General features: G+C 37.4%; 1 protein-coding gene across 2 annotated transcripts in view; it reads right to left on the bottom strand.

The window, feature by feature from the left end:
* SLC9A7 (solute carrier family 9 member A7) overlaps window positions 1–21,420 on the bottom strand; it is a 146,366-nt gene that overhangs the window by 122,379 nt on the left and 2,567 nt on the right. The gene's annotated exons all lie outside the window — the stretch shown is intronic.

The raw sequence follows: 21,420 nt of genomic DNA on the forward strand, positions 1-21,420 counted from the left end.
ACTTTTTAAAAGATACTCATTATTTATAAGAGAAGCAAATTCAAACAACTCTGAAATACCATTCTCTCACACTGACAAATATCCAAGTTTGTCAATATACCCACTGGCAAGACCATGGGAAAACAGGCACCTTTATTCACTGAAGGTGAAAATGAAAAATCATATAATCTCTAGTGAGAAGAATCAAGCCATAACATCCAAAATTACAAATGTGTTTGCCATTTAATCCAGCAATCCCACATCTAAGAATCTATCCCACAGATATACCAGTATATGTAGATGTTCAAGGTTATCTGCTGCAGTACTATTTGATTACCATAAGACTGGAAACCCTTCCACCTAGCAACAATGGACTAAAAGTATGGCATGTCCACACAACAGAACATTGTGCAGCTATAAAAGAAAAGAATGAGAAACAACTACTTGCACTAACTGGACAACTTAAATCACACACACACACACATGGTACAGTACAGAACCCATGGCATACTATCTTTTGTGAGAGAAAAGATGGGCATTAGCACATGTATTTATATTTGCTTATATTTATATAAACAAACAACAGAACAACAAACATTAAATATAATGTCAAGGAGAAATGGAAAGGAGTACCCATTTTCACTACGTTCCTTTTAAATTTCCTTTTATATGTGGACGATGTAAATGTATTACCTATTCAAAAAAATTATAAATACATATACGAAAAAAAGCCACGCATGGTAGTATATGCCTGTATTCCCAGCTACAGAGGAGGCTGAGGCAGGAAGATGTTCTGGGCCCAGGAGTTCAGGGACAGCCTGGGCAACATAGCAAGACCCTGGCTCAAAATATTGCAAAAAAGACTTCAGGAAGGGCAAAAATAGGCAAGACTAAACAATACATTATTAAGTTCTACACACACGTCATAAACCCTTAAAGACTATTTCAACATTTCTTTTTTTGTTCAAGATTTCTTTTTTGTTGTTGAAGTTTGTGACAATATAATTAGGAGGTAGGCTGGGTTTGAAGGTTTTTGTTTCTATGGTTACATTCAGGTCACAAAAGCCTTCAAATTCCTCTAGTGGTACCTTCTTGTTATGAAGTACAGTAATTTGCTGCAAGGTTTTTCTCAATGTTTTCTCCTCACTTGGCTCTGAGTCTCTCCAATGGCTCTGAATTTTTTTCCCTGTTGCCCATCTCTCTCCTGTAGCTCTCCAAGCTATATTCCATTATTGTTTTTGCTTGATGCCTGTTAGCTCAGTAGTGGAGAAGTAGAAGGTAGGCACATTCCCTGATGTTCCAATTGATCCTCAATATCAGGCAGACACTGTGAACCTGGGTCTTGTTCCTCCTGCATGAGCAATGCTAGGCCCAGCAGGTAATTCCTATCCCTCTGTAAGAGTAGAGCTTCTTTGTTTTTCCTATTGTCCCATCCCACATACAATGTCCCCCAGCGCCCTTGGTTTGGGTTATCCTTCTTCCTACAGATTAAAACTTTTGTTCCTTAGGGGGACTGGGAGTGATTTCTGGGCAGATTTGGCAGTGGCTATTTTTCTCCTATCCTAGGCACCATATGGAGTAAACTTTGTCAGGATTCTTCGTGGTAGAAATCCTGGAAGAAAAGCCTGCAAGAGGGTGAGAACCCCCTATACCTATGACCGCCCAATTTTTGACAAGTTGTTAAAATTTTCTAGCTTAATCTTCTTACTGGAGTATGTGCCATCCAGCAGTGTTTGTCCCAGGCAAGCAAATGCTCAGGTCCTGATTCTCCTTAAGATTTCCCCTCTCTCTCCTATGATTTGGGGTCAGTTGTTTGCCTGAAAACTTGTTTTCTTTTGGGTTCAAGAAAAGTCATTAATTTGCCATTTGTCCAGCCTTTTCTTGTTTGAAGAATGAAAGCTGTATGCATGACATCTCAGAGCTAAAACCAGATGTCTATTTACTAGTTTTTCAAGTGTACTTATATATCATATATAATCTTTTCCCACAAGGACTGGATATTTGAAATACTTAAAAACTATAACAAGTAAATTATAATATAGTAAGTAGTAATGCACTAAACACTTTGTTTATCAGACATACATAGAAAGTTTAGAAATTCCTATAGTATTAATAGCCAGTTCAGGATTCTGATCAGTTTGAAACAAGTAATTCTCACTTGAGTCGTAATTCCCATTAAAGACAGCACTTGTTCTCATTAACTTGTATGGTCTTGTAATACATCAATACTTGCTATCCATTTGCCCTTTTGAGGTGGAAAAAAATGATCCAACCCCACTATGATCTTGCATCTCTGGCTCAGCCAGGCCTTCCATACCAATAGGAGGGAATGAGAACCCAGCAGCAGTTTGGTTGCCCTACTCCCACGGAAATGTCTTTTACAGAAACCCAACTCTAATAAGGAATTTTTCAAGCACTGCTTGAATTGTAAGGAATTGAAAAAACATCACTATAAAGACAAACAACACTGATTCAAAGAGATTAGTACCTTCCCCAGGCATAGTTTCCCTGGCTGAACTCATCCATAAGGGGCCTGAGACTGCCAGGGTATCACTGGTGAGATCACTGTGAAAAAAAGACATTGTTACAGAAATACCAATTTACTTACAAAGATTAATGATAAGCATTAAATTACAATGTTTGCTATACTATAAAAAGGGTCCTTCCCTCCTATATACAACCACTCCCCTCTCCCCAAATACATATGAACTCAATAAAATAGCACTGATGGGTAAGCTTACAAAATAGTCTATGTGAAGTTTCGAAAGCATATGCTAAATCTTTTAAACATGAACAAATGTATATTATAATTACCTCATCTTACCCTTTACCATATATTCCCATAGCATCTTCAGCTTGTGCCTCAGCACCTGATTTCCTTTCTAGAAGAATTTGCTGATAGGGATATGGATTATTCTTGACCCTGATCATACAACATTTCCCTTCCATTCTGGGCTGTGCCCCAATATTGGATATACTGCACCCTACAATAGGCACTCAGTTTGAGGACAGACCTTCATGCCAGTCTTGGGCATAAGTGCACTCAGATGTACTTTGTGCCCTGTCTTGCTCTGCTACATGTTGTAGAGGGGAAGGGATGAAGGGACAGGGAAATTCCTGCAAACTACATTTCCACATGCCCTTCCAAGTAGCTTCAGATTAGATTCATCCCATGAGAGGCACAGTTGAGAGACTAGGGAGTGGGAAAAAGGGAGAGATCAAGGCTGTTACATCTTTCCCTCTCCCTCTCCTCCTTCTTCCTCTTCTCTTTCCCTCCCTCTCATTCTCCATGGCTGAAGCTCCCACCTCAGAGCCCTTTCTATAAATCCCATATCTCACCATACAACCTTCATCATGGTTCCAGTCCCTGACAGGTGACCTCATTCCTGGGCTCTGGTAATAAATACTACTACCTTCTCCTTGTGTTAGCTGGGAGGGTGAAAGTGGCTTTCTTTTGTTGTTCCTCTCTAAGTTGTTTCAACACTGTATGTGACTTCTCAGCTCTTCCAATGCCTTAGTTAACAGTTGTCTCCTACTGAACTACCTACTTCTTTTTTCCTGACTGGACTAGGAGGACTTCATCTGCCACATCAGAACTCTATTCTTTACCAGATTTCCCTGCAATGGATAAAAATCACTGCAGTTTTACCATCTTGTCTGTGTCTCTCTTCAGTGCTATCATAAAGAATCTGCACAACATGTCACTGAAAATAGACAATTCTCTTATTCATACTACTGAGAATCACTCTGGCACATTCATAGCCTACTCTATTAATGAATCAATGCAATCTTTTCTTTTCCCAGCTCTCTCAGCAGCAAAAATGTACAGCAGCCAACAGAGTCCTAGACTAGAAAAAGAAAATCCATGGTAGGCATGTTTTAGGCATGTGGCAGTGTGTATAGAAACATGCTTAAACACACATTCTACATAAAGACACATATACATACACACAAGGCCACAGCACAAAAAAAGATAAATATCAAAGGACAATGTGTATGTGTATGAAAAAGAAGAGAGAATCAAAACTCTTTTATAGAATTAAAGTTTCTATTTTCAGATAAGACAGAAATAGGGACTGGATTTATCCTCATGCCTAGGATAAATAAAAATAAGCAGCAACAACAAAAATACATAAAATAATGGTTTGCAAGATTGTGGTAATTAGGAAATAAAGGACAGTGGTCCCTGAGTGATGGGAAAATATGAGTTGAGCCCTGGTTGCCCATCTTACTGCCTTGAGAGACTTTTCAGCCCAAAGAACAAAGAGGGGGAACAGAGGCAAATTCTGGCAGACCTCTCTAATTGAGAAAGTTGAGAGTCTAGATACAAAGGCAGTTAAAATTCAAAGGTGAAAGTACCAGAAAATAGACCTGCACAGAGAGAATATCCTGGAGATACATAGAAAATCTCTCCCTCAGGTATTCAGGAGAGATTATCATATGCAGATAAGGGGAAAAAACATTCTAACTGAAAGGACTGGAGAGAATACTTCATGACAATCACGAAGGTCTCAGAAGACTGCCTGTCCTTACCAATCAAATTGGAAAAACTCACAACACATAGGGCATTGGGTAGACTAGTCAAGATGGTCTTGCCTCAGCAGTGGGAATAATTGACCCTAGACTGAGGACTGTTCTAGACCTGCCTAACCCAACATAAAAGCAAGACCCCAAATGATTAAACTATTTCAAAGGAAATTAACTGCAGCTAGGAATAAAATTCAAGACAATTTATGGTATACAAAAATGTCTAGCACCTAACAAAGTAAAACTTGTAGCATCTGGAATCCAATTGAAGATTAGAAGGCATGCAAAAAGGAACTATAACCTATAGTAAGGAGAATAATCAATCAAATGAAACTGATCCAAAAAAAGCTAGTGTTACCCTGACACTAAAGCAGACAAAGACATGACAGGAAAACTACAGACTAATGTCATGCATAAACATAAATGCAAAAATCCAAATAAAACTTGAGCAAATCATTCTAACAATATATTAAAATCAAGTGGGATTTAATCCCAGGAATCCAGGGTTGGTTTGTTATTCCAAAAATTAGTATAATATACTATGTTAACAAACTAAAAAAGAAAAATTGTATAATTATCTCAACAGAAGCAGAAGGGTATGGAGGCGTAACTCAGTGGTAGAGCACCTGCATAACACGGTTAATCTCTACCCTAAGAAACAAAAACAATAGAAGGAGATATGCTTGAGAAATTGCAATATCCATTCCTGAAAGACACTCAACAGAATAGAAGGAGAAGGGGACTTCCTCAACTTGATGATGGGCATGTATAACATTAATGGTGAAACACACACTGAGGGCTTTCCTCTAAAATCAGAAACAAGACAGACTTCCCAAACCAGTTCTAAGACAACACTGTACTAAGATTGTATCCAGTGCAATTAGGCAAGGAAAAAAAGACATTCAGATTAGAAAGGAAAAAGTAAAACTGTCTTTATTCACATATGATGTAACTATGTATAAATCTGATAGAATAAGCAAAACCTACTAAAACTAAAAACTGACTTTGCCAAGTTACAGGATACAAGATCCTTATGCAAAAAAAAATATTGATTGTATTTCTATATAATAGCAATGAACTACTGGAAATTGAAATTATAAAAATAATACCAATTATAACACCACCATCACAAATGCTAAACACATACCATCAAATATGTGCAAGACCTGTGTGTTTAAAACTAGAAAACACTGCTGAAATGAATTAAAGAAGTCCTAAGTAAATGAAAAGATAGATTCATGAGTCAGAAGATCCAATACAGGAATAATGAATGAATGAAAAACCTTGACAATACCATGTGCTGGGAAAAAAAATGTGGAGCAACAGGAACTCTCACATGTGCTTGATGAAATGTACAACTATTCTAGAAAAGTTTGACTGTTTTCTTATAAAATTAAGCACATTTACTCTATAATCCAGCAATCCAATTCCTCATAATTCACCACAGAAAAATTAAAACTTACATTCACACAAAAAAAACTTATACAATAGTGTTTATAGCAGCCCAATTCATAATCACCAAAAACTGTAAACAACTCTAATATTTTTCAACTGGCAAATGGATAAATAAACAATGCTATATCCATAAGGTGCAATCTCACACTACAATAAAAATGACCTATTGATAGATGGATGCAACAAGGTGAGTCTCAAAAGCCTTATGCTATACTGTATGATTCCATTTATATAACATACTTGAAAAGAAAAAAAAACTACAGCAATTGCTTGAGTGAATTGATAGCATGAAAGTAGCCTTCATCTTGGATGCGGTAGTAGTTACCTATCTAAACATATGTTAAAATTCATAAAACTGTATGTCATAAGTAGAAAGTCCATTTTAATTGTGATTACTGCAAAACTAAAATTAATAAATCTAAGAAGGTAATGATTAAAAAAAATATAGGAGTGTGCTGGGCATGGTGGCAAATGCTTGTAATTCAGCAACTTGGGAGGCCGAGGCAGGAAGATCACAAATTCAATGTCAGCCTCAGCAATTTAGAGACCCTAGGTTCAACCCCCAATACCAAAACAATAAATAAAATAAATACAATAAATTAGGTGTGGATATAAACCTAAGGAAGCCTCAAGAACACAAAAAGCTAATAAGCAGTTGATAGCACACGTTACTCTAAAGGAAAAAGTTAGTATAACAGGCCATGTGTTACTAACTCTAGGGAGGCCTGCTTATATGACTGATCCTTGCAACAGCTCCTGGATACCTGGCCTGTGAGATATATCCTATGCTCACAGTTGATAAGGTTGGTTTGTGTATCTAGAACACTGTTAATTTTGCTATAATGGCCTGACTAGACTGTTCATATACATTTGACTTATAGTGAACACCTGCTTTCTCTTTTAGGGGAGGACAGTGAGGATTGAATCCAGAGCTTTACCACAAACTATACCACAGCCCTTTTTTGAGGCAGGGCTCACTAAGTTGTTGAGGTTGGCCTTGAACCTTGAATCCTCCTGCCTCAGCTTCCCAATTTGCTGGGATTACAAGTATGCACCACACTGCACCAGCATGAACATCTGCTTTCTTTCTGGATATCAGAAGTTTCAGTAAGAGTGCTTATGAAGCTTCCAATAAGAAAGCCTGAGTCCTAAGCAAGCTTCCCTAAGGAGAAACACTGGGGATGTTGTTGTAATTAATTGCTGGAAGAAGAAGTTTGCTCTGTTCAACCTCACTCTCAGTCCCCTAACAAAGAACTTTGGAAGCCCACTCCTAGACACTTCCAGATTCCCTTCATTATGTCTTTTCCCCCTGCTGATTCTGCTGTCTCCTTTCACTGTAATAAGTCATAGCCATGAGTACAAACGCCTCTGAATTCTGTGATTCTTTTTATTTAACGTGTAGGTAGTTGTCAAGTGCCCCAAAGTGTCAACAAACAAATTTACAGTAGCATTTTAATCTGAACCCTTCCCTTAAACCCTTTCTCTGAACCTATACTGCCTACTTTTTGGCATCCCAGAGAATCCCAAGTAGTGTCATATCCATAGTATGTATGAACATCTGTATTGGGTCCTCAAAACAGCCCTGTGTGAGACCAGTAGAAGAAAAAGACCAGGGGGAATGGGGAAAGGGGAAATGATGTCAGCCAAATTATACTGTTATATTGTGTGCATGTATGAATATATAACAACAAATCACATCCTTATGTACAACTATAAAGCAACAATAAAAACTATGGGGAAAAACAAACATCCCTGTGTGTCACATTTAAGTTCCAATTGGAACTCAGGGCCTGGTGTCCAAGTTACAATTAAGTTCAGAAGAAAATAACAGACTCATTTCTCTCTCACTTTCAAGAAGTACATAAGTATGCAATCCAAGCCCGGAATGGTAGCTGTATGCTGCCGGAGGCTCTAGTGCTATTTTATTGCATTGCCAGAAGTGTTTTCCATTCCCAAGGCTATCTCTTGATCCAATACTGCTGCTGGGCTTTAGCCATTATACCCATACTCCAAGAAGACAGAAGACACTGAACAAGAGCATGCTCCTCCCTTTAAGGATACTCTATACAAACCTCACTCAACACTTGTCCTTCTACCTCTGCCTAGAACTTAGTTATATGACTATACCTAGTTGCAAGAGAATCCAGGAAATATTGTGCTTTCATTGCACAGCAATATGTCGAGCTAAAACTCAGGATTCTGATAGAACAAGGAAAGGGAGAATGTATACTACGAGGTAACTGCAGTCTCTGCTATACCTAGTTAGTTCTCTTAACACAAAGTAATCTGAGAATTAATTCATTAATAACTCAGTATGTATCTTTATGTAAGGGAAGTATTAAGGGGATAAGAAGTGAAAATTTGTTGGGTATAAATCTAAACTGACACCCTAATTAGAAGTTTCTCACTTTGCAGCTTCTTAGCAAAAATGTGATAGGAGCCTACAGCAAAATTCAGTAGAATACCCCATGACACTTACTATCTTAGTAACATGTTAAACAAGTTTAACAAAACACCAGGCTTAACACTATTCTTCCCCAGAGATGGTAGTGCCTCTGAAAATATACAGAATCTTAATTTTTAAAAATACCATGTGGTAAGGAGTGACAGCAAAATGGCAGAATAGTCAGCTCCAAACTCCCATCCTTCCACAGAAGCATTTAAAAACAAGCAGAAACTGTCAGAACTAATTTTGCCAGGATCCTGGGAAACAGTAAAAGGTTTACAGCTGACTCAAGAACACGCCAACTCTAAAATGGTAGAAAAGCTTTGTGTCATTTTACTTGCTCCTTTCTTCACCCTGTCCCTAGCTCAGTAGCAGAACCAAAAGACAGCAGCCCACATTGCCTGTGTAAGGCCCTGGTGTCTGGTTCCAGAGGGAGCAAAATAGACTGATTTGAAATTTTTTGCATTTGTTTTTTCTAACCTATTTGGAAATTACACAAACAAATGACTCAAGGTGCCCAACTCTGTCACTCATGGCAGAGAAGCAGTAGGCTTTGTTCTAAATCATTAGAAGATGAAAAACCAGCAGCTAACTGGAAAGAATGGCTCACTCAGAGAAAAAAAATAACAGGAGGCATCTCTGAGGAGGTTAAGACACTGGACTTATTAGGCAAAACTTTAAATCTAAATATGATTAAAGATAACTATAATGTACCAATTTAAAAACAATACATTCTAAGCATGATGGCACACACCTCTCATCCCTGTGGTTCGGGAGGCTGAGGCAGAAAAATTACAAGTTCAAACCCAGCCTCAGTAACTTAATGAGGCCCTCAGCAACTTAGCAAGAACCTGTCTTCAAATAAAACATTTTAAAAATGGCTGGGTATATGGCTCAGTGTTTACGTGCCCCTGGGTTCAATTCCCAGTATCAAAATAAATAAAATAAATTAATGAATAAATAAAATAGAAGGAAAACTATTAGAAACCAGTAGAGTAGAGAAGAGGACCAGGGAGAGGGAGAAGAAAAAGGGGAAGTAGTGGGGATTGGGGATTCAAATGGGAGCAAATTATGTTAAATGAACTTATGAATGTCAAAATGAGCCCCACTAATATGTACAACTATAAGGCATATATTTTTTTGCTTATAGGACTAAAGAAAATCATGAATAAAGAACTAAAGGAAACCAGGAAAACAATGTATGAACAAAATGGAAATATTGATAGAGACAGAAATTATAGAAACCAAGTACTAGAATTCTGGAGTTGAAAAGTAAAGTAACTTAAATGAAAAATTGACCAGAGTGGCTCACCAGCATATGTGAGCAGGCAGCAGAAAGAACTAGCAAACTAGAAGATAGGACAATTGAAATGATCAAGTCTAAGAAGCAGAAAGAAAAAAGAATGTAGAAAAATGATAGAGCCTAAGAGACCTGTGGGAAAACATCAAGCAAACCAACATCCACATCATGAAAATTCCAGAACAGAAAGAAAAAGGGTTACAAAGGATATGTGAAGACCTAATGGCTGGAAAAGTTCCCAAATTTAATGAAATACATGAATCTATACATACAAGAAACTCAAAAATATCTCCAAGCAGGGTTAACTCAAAGGGATACACACTGGAAAACATTATAATCAAACTGATGGAAAACAAAGAAAGAATGTTAAAAGTAGCAATGAGGGGCTGGGGTTGTGGCTCAATGGTAGAGCACTTGCCTAGCATGTGTAAGACCCTGGGTTCAATTCTCAGCACTGCAAATAAATAAATAAATAAACAAACAAACAAACAAACATCCATGAAATACTTTTTAAAAAAAAGGAGCAATGAGAAGTGACTTGCTACATACAAAGGATCCTCAATATGATAAAATTGATTTCTCAGTAGAAGCCTTGGAAGAAAGAAGAAAAGTGGGATGACTAAATATTTAAAGTACCAAAAGTAAATAAATAAATAAATAAATAAATAATCAATCAAATAGGGAAAACCCTCTGTCAACCAGGAATTCTGTATCTAGCAAAACTACCCCTCAAGAATAAAGAAGAGGGATTGGGGATGTAGCTCAGTGGTAGAACACTTGGCTAGCACGTGTGAGGCATTGGGTTTGATCTTCAGCACCACATAAAAATAAATAAAATAAAAGTCCATTGTGTCAATCTACAACTACAAAAAATTTTTAAAAATAAAGAAGAAATTCCCATATAAACAAAAGGTAAGGGAGTCAATTATTATTAGACCTGCGCTATAAGATATATTGAAGGATTTCTCAACTGAATAAATGAAAGAACTCTAGAAAGTAACTCAAAGTCATATGAAGAAGAAAAAAACACTGGTTTTCCAAAAACAGATAATTTTTTCAATTCACCTTTTTTTTATTTGTTCTTTTTAGTTTTTCATGACAGTAGAATGTGATGTACTTTGATATATTATACATACATGGAGTATCACTTCCCATTCTTGCAGTTGTACATGATGTGGATTTCCACTGGTCATGTATTCATATATGAACAGAGGAAAGTTAAGTACATTTTATTCTACTGTTTTTCCTGTTTCCATCCCCCTCCCTTTCCTTCATTACCCTTTGTCTAATCCAATGAACTTGTATTCCCCCCCACACCCTTATTGTGAGTTAGCATCCGCATATCAGAGAAAACATTTGGCCTTTGGTTTTTTGGGACTGGCTTATTTCATTTGGCATGATAAGTCTCCAGTTCCAACCATTTACTGGCAACTGCCATAATTTCATTCTTTTTTATGTCTGAGTAATATTCCATTGTGTATATATGTACCACATTAAAAAAATAGGTAAATTTTAAATTTTTGGTTTGTAAGGTTTTTTTCTTTTATGATTAAAAAAGCAAATGCAAAACAATAATTATAAATCTATGTTAATGGGCACATGCCGTATAAAGATATAAAATTTAACAATAATAATATAAAGGGACAGGGGCAAACTGTAAGAGCAGAATGTTAGTATACTATTGAGTTTTAGGATAGGCTTTTCCCTGCAGATAAGATTGATAGAATGAAAAAGCAATACACAGAATGGGAGGAAATACTTGAAAATTGCATATTTGTTGAGGGATTAATATCTAGAACTCCTACAACTCAACAATAAGGACAACAACAAAGAAACTAAACCAATTTAAAAATGAACAAAGGACTTTAATAGACATCTCTCTAAATAAGATATGCATATGAAAGGATATTCAATATCATCAGTCAATGAGATACTACTTTACATCTACTAGGGTAACTATAATTGGTTTTTGTTTGTTCACTTTGGTACTGGGAATTGAACTAGGATTACTTAACCACTGAGCCACATTCCCTGTCCTTTTTGGTTTGGGGGGATTTTTTAGTTGTAGATGGACACAAAACCTTTACTTTATTTATTTATTTTTATGCAGTGGTGATGATCAAACCCAGGGCCTCACACATGCTTGGCAAGAGCTCTACCACTGAGCCACAACCCCAGTCCCCTTTTTGCTTTTTTTATTTTGGAAACAAAATATTTCATTGCTAAATTGCTGAAGGCCTTGCTGAGCTGATGAGGCTGGCTTTGAACTTGTGATCCTTTTGCCTCAGCCTGCCAACCCACTGGGATTACAGGCATGTGCCACTGTGTCCAGCTATAACTGTTTTTCTTTTTTAATGGAAAATAACAAGTTTTAGACAGAATGGAGAAAAACTGGAATCCTTGTACATTGCAGTGGGAATACAAAATTGTGCAGCTGCTATGAAAAACAGTTTGTCAGTTCCTCAGAAAATCAAACACAGCCAGGTGTGGTAGGAGCACACCTGTAATCCTAATGACTCAGGAGGCTGAGGCAGGAGGATCACAAGTTCTAGGCCAGTCTCAGCAACTTAACAAGACCCTCAGAAATTTCTGGAGACCCTGTCTCAAAACAAAAAATAAAAAGGGCTGAGGATGTAGTTCAGTGGGAGAGTGATACTGGGTTCAATCTTCAGTACTGCAAAAAAATTCAAACAGAACTACCATATGACATAGCAACTCCACTCCTAGGTAGATACTCAGAAGGACTGAAAAACAGGGAGAACAAATACTTGTGTGTAAATGCCCATAGCAGCATAATTTATAATATCCCAAGTGTACATCAACTGATGAATAAACAGAATGTGGTATGTATATAAGCAATGGAATATGATTCAGCCATAGAAAAGAGTGAAGTTAATACATATGCTATACAACAGAGATGGCCTCTGAGAATACTATGCTAAGTGAAATAAGCCAGATATAAAAGGACAAATATTAGAGGAATCCACTTACATAAAATATCTACAACAGGCAAATTCCTTGAGACAAAAAGTATATTACAGGCTGTCAGTGACTAGGAGAGAGGAATGGAGAGTTGTTGCTTAAAGGATACAGAGTTTATATTTGGGAAGATGAAACAATTTTGGAAATAGTGGTGAGGGTCAACTGTATGAATGTTACAAACCCTATTAAATTGTTACAAACCCTACTAAATTGTGGTTAAAATGGTTAAGGTTAAGTTGAAGTTTTATGCATGACCAAAAGAAAAAAAAAAGACAAGAAAATGCCATGTGGTTCATCAGCCAAATACAGTTTTCTGCAAACATGGATATTCATATACTTACATATCCTTTCATTTTCCTTCCTTAAACAGTCCACTTCAATTCAGGGAGACGTTTTCATACACAAAGGTTTCCTTTTCAGAAGTTTCACCATCACTGTGAATCTAAGGCACAAGAACCTGAAGGAAGGACCTAATGCTAAATGGCATTAGAGCACCTTATTTTTTTGTAGAAAATAATGCATTGAACAATATTTCCAGAGCATGCACAATGTGACAAGCAGACTTCTAGAGGCTGGAGAGATAGTAACAAACAAAAAAGATATGCCATGCCTGTCCGGGGCTTACATTTTAATGTATTTTGTAAAAGCTCATGAGCAGATTCTCATACACCAGGCACAAATATCACAGCCAGAGAAGACAGCCAAAAGAAAGCCTCAGGCCCCACCCTATCCACCTCCATAAAAGCAAGTTATAGAGCTCAGAAAGCTTTTTAAAATTTTTTTTTTTTTTTTTGCTGGGCACAGTGACACACACCTATAATCCCAGCAGCTTGGGAGGCTGAGACAGGAGGATCCTGAGTTCAAAGCCAGCCTCAGCAACTTATCAAGGCTCTAAGCAACTCAGTGAGACCCTGTCTCAAAATAAAATATAAAAAGGGCTGGGGATGTGGCTCAGTGGTTAAGTGCCTCTGGGTTCAACCCCCAGTTCCAAAAAAAAAAAATTTATTTGTTCTTTTTAGATATACTTAAAAGTAGAGTGTATTTTGACATATTGTATATACACGGAGTAAAATTTATTCTAATTAGGATCCTATTTTTGTGGTTGAGATGAGAAAGCTTTTAAGCAACTCCTTCTACCTGAGAAGGCCTGGGGCAGCCACTCTGAACACTTCTCTTAACATTTGTTCTATTCCCATAAAATACTATTAGCCTTCTGTCATCAATGGAGTAACACCTGGAATAATGATCTTTGGGCTGAAAAGGAGCAGGCTTTGTGCTTCCACGTGGATTTAGAGCCCTCAGCCCGATCTAGCATAGGAAAACTGAGTCTTCAACATCAGTCAACCTCACTGTGTAGTTCTGCACTGGAGTTTGGGGCTAAAGCCTCAGCTAACATAAAAGTTACCTTGCTTTGTTTTATACTCTGGGCATAGATTTCCCTGAGACCTCCTAGAAACAGGTAATGGAGCAGGATTCAGGCTCTACACTAACTATCCTGGTCAAATGCCTCTTAAGCCATATTGATCCCATGCCTTAATAAACCCCCACTTCCAAATTTCAAGCTTGTGACAGTGACCACAGGAGATACTCGACCTAAGTTTCAATTTCTTCTGTCAAAATGCGACCAATAATACAATCTCAACACATTTGATGTGAAGGTTTAGTAACTCTATGTAGGTAAAATACTTAAAAGAGTGCCTGGATATAATAGCAAGTGCTCAATAAACAGTTGAGCACTATCATTTTATTACAAAAGAAAAACATAGTGAATGTATTTGAACAGTAAAAGTTTACATTTTCTTATTCAGATTTGCCAAAAGTTGGAAGCAACCAAGATGTCCTTCAGGAAGTAGGTGAATGTAAACTGGTACATCCAGATAATGGAATAGTATTCAGTGCTAAAAAAGAAATGAGCTATGAATCAAGCCATGAGAAGACATGGAGAAAGCTTAAATTCACATTGCTGAATGAAAGAATCCAATATGGAAAAGCTACATTTTGTATGATTCTCAGTATATTACATTCTGGAAAAGGCAAAACTATGAAGACAGTAAAAAACGATCAGTGGTGGCCAGGAGGTAGAGGGATGAGGGAGGGAAATATAAATTTACAGGCAGAGCACAGAGGATTTATAGGCAGTAAAACTACTCCATATGATGTATTAATTATGGATATGTTATAATATTTTTATCCAAACTTATAGAATGTACAACACTAAGAATGAACCCTTATGTAAACTACAGGTTTGGGTAATAATGTTGATATATGTTCATCTATCCCCACCATTCTGGTGGGGATACCAATGATTGGGGAGGTCATGCACATTTGGCAGCAAGGAATATATGGGTAATCTCTGTACTGTCTGCTCAATTTTATTGTGCACTTAATAACTGCCCTAGAAACTAAAGTCTTTTTTTAAAATTATTCTATACCAGTAAGTCTGTGACTTCAGAATGAAAACAAGCAAAAACCCTGGCAATGTGTTAACACAAAAATTTCTGGGCCCTACCCAAAATGTCTGGGTAAGTTGGAGGCAAGATTTGTCACTATCAACAATCTCCCAAATGACATTGATGCTGCTGGTTTGGGGACCACTTCAAATAGCATCACTAAGTGGAACCATGAAAACAATTTCATAAACTCAAAGACAATACTCTCTTCCAATTGGATTATTTAAAATACAGAATTTAGTTTATCAGCAACCAACACATAAAAAATAAACTACACACAAATGCTGCTACCTATTTATCTTTTCTGGATTAGGTATGACAAAGTACTCATCAAATACTGCAACAGAGCGGCTGGCTGCTTTCCAAATATGTTCCTTTTCCTCCAAGTAAACTACATTTCCCTGGCTCCCTTCCAGTTAGATGTGGCCTTGTGCTAAATTCTGTCCAATGGAAGTGGACAAAGTAACATGCAACATTTCCACGCTTAGCACATGTGTCTTTCCCACTTGGTCCTCTTTTCCTTTCTTCATTCATCATCTGGAAGGGGAGGATTCCAAAGCCCTGAGGGCTGAGGAAACCACAAGATAGAAGGTACCAGGTCTCTGAATCACAATATGAAGAACCACTTACCAGTCCCTTGCAATGGCCCATGATATGAGTAAAAATGAATTTCTATTACGTTAGGTCACTGAAATGGGGTTAGTTTGTTTTAACAACTAGCATTACCCGAATATAACCATCTGCATTGACTAAAAGCCAAGTATAATGCTTTAACTAAAAGCCAGAAGTCTCCAAACATATATTCTCTTGTCGGTAAAGCAAATGGACTTGAAAACAATACAAAAAATGAAATTAAAAAGAAGTCACTTATTATCAGGTCAATTAAGAATAGTATTATCTCACGTAAACTAATATCAAACAATGTTAGTTTGGTACTAAAGATTTAACCAAGGGGTGCTTTACCACTGAGCCACATCCCCCAATCCTTTCTATTTTTTTTTTTTTTATTTTGAGACAGAGTCTCACGAAATTGGTTAGGACTTCACTAAGTTACTGAGGCTGGCTTTGAACTTGATATCCTCCTGCCTCAGCCTCCTGTGTTGCTGGGAATACAGGTGTGCGCCAGAGTGCTCATCTAGTCAAACAGTGTTAATAAGTGTCAAAAAGATAAGGAAAGTAACAGGAAGTATACAGCCTCACCTGAAGGGTGAGCTAATGGGGGGCAACTTCTTTCCCAAACTATTTTACTAAGAAATTTCAAAACGTGCAGAATAGTTGAAACAAGAAGGTAATGCACACCCTTTCACCCACCACATAGATTTAATAATTCCTAGTATGTGGTCATATTTGTTTTCCTCATAAATGTGGTATATTTTCTGACTAAATTTTCTGAAAAGTCGCATGCATAAGGACTCATATAGTTCACCACTAAATAGTTTAACCTACATCTCCAAAGAAAGAGTACATTCTCCTCCACTACCTAGAAAAATACTAATAATTCCCTAATATCATATCATCTAATACCCAGTCCACATTCAAATAGCCCTGTCCCCAAAACATCTTTTATAGTTCATTTTCATGGACCAGGAGCCAATCAGGGTTCCTGTGCTACATTTAGTTATGTTTCTTTAGTCTCTTTTATCTAGAACACTCACTCTGACTATTTCCCTTGACACTGACTTTTTTAAAAGAGCAGGACTCGAAAATTTGTCCCATATTCTGGATTGGTATGATTGTTTTCTCATTGTTCTATAACTTGTTTATCGCCTGTATTTCCTATAAACTGAAAAATGTGTCTAAATCCTTGATGAGATTCAGAGTAAACATTCAGAGAAATAACACTACACAGGTGAAGTTGTATGCTTCCTATTACATCGTATCACAGGGCACATAATACCAGATAGTCCCATGATGAGTCAGGATAAATTTGATGACTTGGTTATAAGTAACTACCAAACCTCTCCGTTGTAAAGATACCTTCTTTCCTTTGCAATAGACAAGTGATCTGTGGGGTAATACTCAACTCCATACAAGTACTGTGTTCCCTAACAAACTTTTACCTCTAACTCTAGAATTCATTGAAAACCCCTGCCTAAATCAGTTATCACTGGGGTGGGGAGTACAAATGGTGATTTTTTAATTAAAAAATTCCAAAAAGGTTAACTTGTTACAAGTTCTAGCACATGCCTCTAATCCCAGTGATTCAGGAGGCTGATACAGGAGCATCCCAAGTTCAAGGCCAGCCTCAGCAATTTAGCAAAGCCCTAAGCAACTTGGCAAGAACTCGTCTCAAAATTAAAAACAATAAAAATAAAAATGACCGGAGATGTAGCACATTTGTAAAGTGCCCCTGAGTTCAATCCCCAATACCAAACCCCCCATTGATTAGAAGCTCTAACAAATGCTTTCAGGAAATACCATTTTTCTAATTTTAAGACAGAAACATCTCACTTCCATTTATAACTTTTAAATAAGTAAAAATATTCTTTATGCCCAGAGACTTTTTTAGAAAGAACATTATACTATTCAAGAGGATCCTGCCCAAACATACAACTCATAGTTCTAATGCATTTTTTGCTGCATAAGTTATTTACTTTATTAAAACAACCTATAAATTGCAAAATTAATGGGTTGGGGATGTAGCTCAATGGTAAATCCTTGTTTAGCATTTGCAAACCCTGTGTTCAATCCCCAGCACCACAGTTTTTTAACAAAAATTGCAAAAGTAATGTGTCAATGTTAAATTTCAGATCATTCAGAAGAACGTAAAGGAAAAAGTAACATCTCCCCACTCTCTCTCCCAACATTTGGCCCTACTCCCAAAGGATAACCATCCTTGTTTATGTTCATATAGCATATAATTATTGGAAAAACAAAGAAGATGATATTATATATAATATTCTATCCCTTATTTTCCCCATACCACTATTATATGAACAGCTGTCTTAAAAGAACATCTCAAGGGGCTGGGGATGTGGCTCAAGTGGTAGTGCACTCGCCTGGCATGCGTGTGGCCTGGGTTCAATCCTCAGCACCACATACAAAGATGTTGTGTCCGCCGAAAACTAAGAAATAAATATTTAAAAATTCTCTCTCTCTAAAAAAAAAAAAAAAAAAAAATCTCAAAACACCTCTTTTTATCAGTTGCATAGTATTCCTTAATGTGAATGTGCTGCAATTTAACCAGTCCTTTCCTGACAAGTAGTCCAAATTTTTACTGCTAAAACTAATATTGCTGTTATCATGGTTTGGGTATGAGGTATCCCCCAAAAGCTCATGTGTGAGACAATGTCAGAAAGTTTACAGGTGAAATGATTGGGTTATGAGAGCCTCAACCTGATTAACACAATAATTCACTTGTATGGATTAACTGGGTGGTACCTATAGGCAGGCAGTGTGTGGCTGGAGGACTGGGGGCTATGCCTTTGGGATATATATTTTGTCCATGGTGAGGGAAACTCACTCTCTGCTTCCTGACTGTCATGTCCTGAGATAATTTCTTCTATCATGACCTTCTGCCCTAACATTCTGACTCACCTTAGGCACAGAGCAATGGAGCCGGCCATCTATGAACTGAGATCTCTGAACCCCTGAGCAATAGATAAACTTTTCTCCATTAAAATTGTTCTTGTCAGCTCTTTTGGTCACACCAGTGAAAAAGCTGACTAAAACAGCTGTCTATATAATACAATGCAAATACTTCTGAAGGATAAAGTGCAAGTCTTGAAACTGTTGGATAAAAGGGGGGGTAGGTGCATTGTAGATCTTTTTCTAGGTATTAATAAATAGGCCACCAAAAACACACAATTCTCCTCACTCCCACTGTGTCCTAATGCATTTTAAAATCATAGTGGGCCTCTGCTGAACAAACCTCAAGTAGCATAGCTTGCCAAAGAATCACAAAGTCAAAAGTGAGGGCTGGGGACATAGCTCAGTTGGTAGAGTGCTTGCCTTGTATGCACAAGGCCCTGGGTTCAATCCCCACACCAGAAAAAAAAGAACAAAGTCAAAAGTGAGAATGGGAACTAATATTTACCAAGTGCTTAAGTGCCAGACACTACCCTTGACCCTTTAAAATATCTCAACAATACTTCAACAATCCTTTGAGTTGAGTAACATTATCTCCATTTTCCCAAAGAGGAAACTAAGGCTCAAGCTTTATAAGGAATAAGACTACCATTTGAATTCAGAGGTAAAAGATACCAAAGCAAGACCATACATAGCTGCCCCAAATGGGGGCCAAAGTGAGGGGCTCCTTAAAAAGGATGGGGAGGAATTCTGATTAACCAGGAAGACGGTGGTTCTAAAATGTTTATTCACAGGCTCAAATGTTAATTTCTTGTTATTTCAAAGAATTATATTTTCCCCTCTGAGACTTACCCTAGGAACCCACTCTCAGGCTGTGCTTAGCAATCCAGCTCCAACCCAGCAACAGAGCAGCAATGAGCGCAGGATCCACAGAACCCAGAGGGGCAAATCAACAAGTCCTCAGAAAACTGATAGGAGTGGAGGAAGGGGAAGTGAGAAGCAGGTGGTGGGCTCTTGTGGATATTTTGAACCCATATCAGTTGTCACAAAATATATATATCGTGGAGGAAGTAGAACTATCATACACTTAAGAGAGAATCACAGTTTACTGACAAAGCCTGTTTATGCCACCCTTCCATACCTCAACCACTTACTGTTTCTGCTGTGCAGACATGCGGGGCCCAGTAACTATAGGATGCCACTTCAATCACATACAAAGCCAGCTCGGAGCTCCCTGGCCTGACAAAACAGGTTAGACTGGTGCCAGACTGGTGCCTTGCCCCATGCCTGCAGCTGGCATGGTAGGGTCTGGGGGCTGCTTTCACCCTCACTGGAGGGACTCTTTTCTTGTAGCTGCCTCCACCTATGGTCTGGCAGAAGAGCTTAGAACAGTACCTTGCTGATTAGAGGAGTTCCTTTCTGTTTAAATGCTAAGCTTACACAACATGTCTCCTATTGTTCTCACCTCCTTTGCATCCCAGCAAGCATTTACAACAGGGTCTATTTGGGCATACCTCTCCTGAAGTAAACATCAGCTCTTCCCTGGGGACAATGGGAATAATAAGGGGGAGAGGAAGGAAACTCTTGCCCCATTTTGTCTCCATCTCAGGAACCGAAAGGGCACAGAAAAATGATAACATGTGATTTAAACAGGGGGAAGTGGGTGTGAAATTGAGTGATTTGAGGAACACCTTAAAATACCATCACAAGTGACACAGAATGGAGACATGGACACACTATCAGGTGATTCCACTTCCATGGTTCAAAAATCAAAAAGCATAAAAGGGTATACAGTGACATCACCCTCCCACTCCTATCTCATGTCCAGCTAGTTCCTCCCTCCCAAGGAAACTAATATTACTAGTCTATTGCATGCCCTTCCAGAAATAGTTTATGATTATACCAACTTATATGTATTTTTTAAATATTTAACAACACCCCTCTCAAATTGAAGCATCACTTCAATATAAATAGAAATTATACTTTAAGTTTTTTTCAACATAAAGCGTTTTAAAATTCACAGTTGAACTCTTTGACTTAAAACAATTTACCAACATTTAAAAATCTAATTGTTTGCCTCTAGAAATTAAAACAAGTACCAAGCTCACAGCTGATACTTAACAAATGTTTACTTAGGTCTTTCTGTCCTTTATTACTCAGAGCCAATTGAAAAATTACTCACTTCCTCTACTGATATCAAGAAATAAAAATCTGATTTCTTACTATTTAAAAAGGGAAGTCCTGAAAAATCTGTACTGCATTCACTTAAACGTTCAAAGACTGGCTTAACTGTAGTAATCATTTCACTGTGTATATCAAAACATCATGTTGCACACCTTTTTAAATAGATAATTTTTAAAATATTATCAAAATGAATTTTAACAGAATCCCCATGCCAATAATCTGCAGTATATAATGAATAATTAGCTAATCAGATGACATTAGAATTCAGATGGGGGCGACTGAAACAGAAAACCAAATATCCCTGAGAGAAAAAGAAAAATGTTTTCTCATGATTGCAAATGATGCAAATCAAAATATCAATATTTGGGATATTCGCAGATGTTACACATTGACAAAATAAATTTCTTGATACATTTAAAAGTAACACCAAGAACTGAAGATATAGAACAAAATGACATAGGAATGCTATGAGATGATGCTGCCTTTTCTGAATAATCATCAATTAAGCCAGGTTAGTAACATATTTGTCCATAACATGTATACACACACACACACACACACACACACAC

Source organism: Spermophilus citellus, assembly GCF_964194105.1.
Source record: "Spermophilus citellus genome assembly, chromosome: X".
Taxonomy (NCBI): domain Eukaryota; kingdom Metazoa; phylum Chordata; class Mammalia; order Rodentia; family Sciuridae; genus Spermophilus; species Spermophilus citellus.